The sequence below is a fragment of the Arachis stenosperma genome, chromosome 2, assembly GCF_014773155.1.
Source record: "Arachis stenosperma cultivar V10309 chromosome 2, arast.V10309.gnm1.PFL2, whole genome shotgun sequence".
Classification (NCBI taxonomy): Eukaryota; Viridiplantae; Streptophyta; class Magnoliopsida; order Fabales; family Fabaceae; genus Arachis; species Arachis stenosperma.
The window spans coordinates 86,777,072-86,782,776 of NC_080378.1; the positions used below are offsets into that span (position 1 = coordinate 86,777,072).

The 5,705-nt window shown below is 35.3% G+C and overlaps 1 pseudogene; it reads left to right on the forward strand.

Moving 5' to 3' along the window:
* The first annotated feature begins 353 nt into the window (after positions 1–353).
* Positions 354–3,335, forward strand: LOC130963106 (pentatricopeptide repeat-containing protein At1g73710-like; annotated as a pseudogene).
* Positions 3,336–5,705: the final 2,370 nt, after the last annotated feature.

A 5,705-nucleotide genomic window follows, 5' to 3' on the forward strand; every position in this document is an offset into this window, starting at 1 on the left:
AAAAAAAGGACGAGATTCAGTTTTATATATAATGAGTATTAGTATATTATAAAGGCTACTAATAAATTATGGATGTTGTGAAATTATTGAGTTTGAATATCTAAAATTATACATTAAACTTTTAATAATTTAATAATTAAACTGATTCAATTATAGTTCAAGTTTGATTGGACTGGTAGTTCTTGCAACTTTAGTTGTAATTTCTGTAATTTGCTCAACTGTGATTTTATTAAAAATTCTCCGCAGGCGAACTTTCACTGAAAAATCTTGTTTGTGTCGCCGTTTTGGCACCTTAAACCCTCACCAAGACGGCCATCTTTTTGGGTTCTTTATTACTTGAAAGAAAGCATAACATGTCATCTTCAGACATATTTTTTGTAAGTCCTCCTCCTTCTTCATCTTCTTCAATTTCTTCAAACTTTGTCGTCAAGGTTCTCACAAAACCTCACTATTGGGGCCATTTGCCAACCCATATTACAAAATCGCACTTTCCTCACATTCATTGTCATTCAAAGACTCTATCTTCATCGCTAAAGGATCGGAAGAGCAAGAAGAAGAAGGCGTATGGCGGTAATTTACCTTCAATTTTGAAATTTTTAGAGTATTCTGTTGATGTTGAAGCGACCCTTGATTCTTTCTCTGAGAATCCTAGTCCTAAAGAGATAACTGTTATACTTAGGGAAGGGTAGGTGGGAGCGTGTTGTTAAGGTTTTTGAGTGGTTTAAGTCACAGAGAGGGTATGTTCCCAATGTGATTCACTATAATGTTGTGCTTAGAGTTCTTGGTAAGGCTCAGAGATGGAACCAATTGAGGCTTCTCTGGATCGAAATGGCAAAAAAGGGGGTTTCGCCTACTAATAACACTTATAGCATGCTTGTTGATGTGTATGGGAAAGCAGGTCTTGTTAGGGAAGCACTTCTATGGATTAAGCATATGAGGTTGAGGGGTTTTTTTCCTGATGAGGTTACAATGAGTACGATTGTTAAGGTGTTGAAGGATGCAGGAGAGTTTGATAGGGCAGATAGGTTTTACAAGGATTCGTGTGATGGTAGGGTTGTGTTAGATGATCTTGTTTTGGATTCTCTCTCAGTTACTGCTACGAATGGTTCTAGATCGATGCCTATCAGTTTCAAGCATTTCCTTTCGACCGAGCTGTTTAAGACAGGTGGGAGAAACATTTTGAATTCATCAAACAAGGAGATTGGTCCCCAGAAACCCCAGTTGACTTCAACTTTCAATACCTTTATAGATTTGTATGGCAAGGCTAGACGGCTAAAGGATGCTGCCGATGTCTTTGCTGATATGTTAAAATTCGGAGTGGCAATGGATACAATCACTTTTAATACTATGATCTTTATCTGTGGAAGTCATGGTAATTTGTTGGAAGCTGAATCTCTGCTTAATAAAATGGAAGAAAAGGGTATATCCCCTGATACGAAAACTTACAATATCCTTATGTCCTTGTATGCTAATTCGGGGAATACTGATGCTGCTCTTTGTTGTTATAGAAGGATTAGAGATGCTGGACTCTTTCCGGATGATGGAACTCACAGAGCTCTTCTTGGTGCGCTATGTTCAAAGAATATGGTTCAAGTTGTGGAAACTCTGATTGATGAAATGGAGAAATCTTCTGTTTCTGTCGATGAGCACTCTCTTCCTAGTATCATCGAGATGTATGTTAACGAAGGAGCCCTTGACAAAGCAAATGATATGCTTCAGAAATTTCTAATGAACGGTGTACCATCATCAAGTATATGTGCTGCAATTATGGATGCTTTTGCTGAAAAGGGATATTGGCTTGAAGCCGAGAATGTGTTCTATTGGGAAAGAGGTGTGCCAGGACAGAGAAGGGATGTCATAGAATGCAATGTCTTGATCAAAGCGTATGGCAAAGGAAAACTTTACAACAAAGCTGTTTCTCTCTTCAGGGGAATGAAGAATCATGGAACTTGGCCTGATGGTTGCACTTATAATTCCCTCATTCAGATGTTATCGGGTGCTGATTTAGTCGATCAGGCAAGAGATCTCATGGTTGAAATGCAAGGGATGGCATTTAAGCTGCATTGTCAGACTTTTTCTGCTGTTATTGCGTGCTATGCTCGTCTCAGTCAGCTTTCTAATGCTGTCAGTGTGTACCAGGAAATGCTATGAGCCGGAGTAAAACCAAATGAGGTTATGTATGGATCTTTAATAAATGGATTTGCAGAATACGGTAGTCTTGAGGAGGCACTTAGGTATTTCAACATTATGGAAGAATGCGGATTATCTGCCAATTTAGCTGTGTTAACATCCTTGCTAAAGTCTTATTGTGAGGTTGGGAACTTGGAAGGAGTAAAAGCCATTTATGAACGGATGCAGAACTTGGAAGGTGGTCTTGATTTTGTTGCGTGCAATAGTATGATCAGTCTCTTTGCAGATCTTGGATTGGTATCCGAAGCCAAGATGGCTTTCGAGAATTTGAGAGAAAAGGGCTGGGCAGACGGGATTTCATACGTGACAATGATGTTTCTTTATAAAGATGTGGGAAGGATCGACGAGGCCATTGAGATCGCGGAGGAGATGAGGCTTTTAGGTTTACTGAGGGATTGTGTTTCATATAATAAGGTACTGGTATGCTATGCCACTCATGGACAGCTTTATGAGTTTGGTGAACTAATACATGATATGATATCTAAGAAGCTTTTGCCAAATGATGGAACTTTTAAAGTGTTGTTCACTGTATTAAAGAAGGGAGGGTTTCTGAAACAGTTGTGCAGCTGGAGTCATCTCTGAAGGAGGGGAAGCCTTATGCGCAATAAGCTACGATCACTACTTTGTATTCTTTAGTTGGTATGCACAATTTGGCGCTTAAATCCGTTCAGACATTCATAGAATCCAAGGTTGATCTTGACTCCTATGCATATAATGTGGCAATCTATGCATACGGTTTGGCTGGAGAAATCAACAAGGCCTTGAACACATACATGAAAATGCAGGATAAGCATTTGGAGCCGGACATTGTGACTCAGATTAATATGGTAGGTTGTTATGGAAAAGCTGGCATGGTTGAAGGCGTGAAACGGATATTTACCCAACTAAGAGGCGGAGAGATCAAGCCATGCAAGTCTTTGTTCAAGGCTATTATAGATGGTTACAAAGTTTGCAATAGAAAGGACCTAGCTGAGTTAGTTAGCCAAGAGATGAAAATCACATTCAACTTGGAAGAAAATAATGAAGTTGAGAGCAAAATTGAAAGTGAAAATGGAAGTGATTGTGATTGATTTTGATGAAAGCTTCTTTGAGGTCTGTTAAATCCACAGGTGGTTGTATATTAGGGGAGACAAATTTATGTATGTACAATGTAAGTGATCATATATAAATTTCTTTTTGCTTATTTTGTATAGCGAAATATATTGATTGACAGCAATTATTATTCAGTATCTTTTTTGTTTATGTTTTTGCAGGATGTTGGCAAAATTTGTGAACAGTTACCTGCTTTGCAGGTTCTCAGCTTATCTAACAACTTAATGTCACCATATAAATCAGAACTTCCACCACTGGAAAGCATCTATATTCTAGTTTTAAATAATACTGGTGTAGATTGGGAGCAGGTTCCTTTCTATATCTTTCCCCAACTTATATCTGCTGCTTAAATTCCAATCATGTTAGTTAGGAGCCACTAAATGTTTCCTGTTTAACTGGGCAGGTTGAATTGCTTAGACAATCATTGACAGCTATTAAGAGCTACATCTTATCGGAAACAATATAAGCAGAGTACTGGTATATTCTTGTTAAATATCTTAATGGCTGTACACTTAGATATCCTCTCATGAGTACCCATTTCTGAACTATGGAGAGCAGTTGAATAAACATTAGAAATTGAACCATTTTGATCACACTGCAAGATTTCTCTAAATCATAGTCTCAGAATGGAAGCCCATTAAAGGAGGGAATAGCATTATTGATACATTCTTCTTTCTTTAGCATTTTGTCTACCTTTATTGCTCAGCTCCTCAAAGGTTTGTCGTTTTACATGTAGTGGGGTGTAACTTTATTATTATTATTATTATCATTATTGTTATTGTTATTGTTATTGTTATTATTATTAAGGCAAGCTAATAATCATGTTTCCCATCTGGTGAACAGTTAATTATGACAATCTCAACAGAAATACTGCGATAGCAATTATAGTTATATTTGAGAACGTGGATGATGTATTGAATGTAGATTCTATTATCAAGCTTACTCCATTGGATCTGCTATGCAATTTATTTATTTTATAGTTGATACATAATTGATGTTGAAGTATATTAATTTCAATTTTTTTATGGAAATAATAAGGGTAATTTGGTTTTTACTTTAATGTTTAATCTTATATTGCTCTTTTTTTTTTGTCATTTGTAAGAAGTACACAAAATTTTTAAGCCTTCTATTTTTTTTTCAGCCTATGTCATCCTCCATTGTTCAAGGATTTAATTCTTTGCGTCTATTGAACTTGGATGATAATTGTATAGCTGAATGGGATGAAGTCATGAAGCTTTCTCAGCTTAAGATGGTTGGTTATGGCTTCAAATACGTTCTCAACTCCAGATTGGACTGATATCATTTAACCACATTTGACTTTAGTAACCATTTATTTATTTATTTATTTATCTAACCACTTAACATTTAAGTTAACTACTTATTTTAAGTGCTTAGCACCAGAGTGAAATCGTGTGATTAAAGTGAAATGTGTTTGAAGACTTGAAGTCATAGGTGGTATCTGTATTACTGGAAGTACAGATAGATTGTTCCCTTACTTGGTGGTAAGCTTTATACTGTGAAGTTTTATATACCTTGCATATGTACTTCTTAGTATGCAGCACATGGCATGGCTGCTGTGTTGTATCTATGACAATGAGTCCGGGCCCATTGACTGTTATATCAAATAATTTGTTAGAAATGATGAATTGGGGATGCAATATTTCAAATTATTTTGTAGCTATAATTATTTTGAGTATTTTCTGAGCATGTCTTTCATGTCTGATTGAGTTATTGTATCTCTTGCTTCTTGTAAACACATTTTTTTGGTGTATATTCCTCTAGAACTGCTTTCTTTACCTCACATGGATGGAGTCAGATTATGAATTCATAATTTACCATAACACTAAGACTCACCCCGAGGCTGAAATTTATTTGTAAACAAAAAATGGAAACGAGGGAAGACAAACATAAATTAAAGCTTGCTCTTTTCGAAGCTTATCTAACATTCCAAAGAACACCTATAATGTGCTACGACTGTTAATATTGAAAAAATTTTAACCATTTAGTTTTTTATTAGTCATCTTTTTATCTATTCTACGATTCATCTACGAATATTTCAAAGACCAAATCCATGCTTAAACCTTTCAAAATCTTATATATTCTTACCAAACACAATATTATTATGCGTCATCCATGCACGTCAAAGAACTGAAAATAATAAAATCACCAATTCTTTCTTTGTAGAAACTACTGAATGGAAGAACCCTTGGTAAAACAATGAGGTTCTTTTGTAATATATATGACTTCTTATGATGATAAAATAAAAATAAAAGGCATAGAATAATACTGTGTATATTTAAGTTAATTTTATTTTTTTTTAATAATCAGATTTGTCATAACGTAACCGATAAACAATGACAATTAATACAGATTGAATATATTTTGAATATAATATAGTAATAATTACTACATATTTTTTGTTT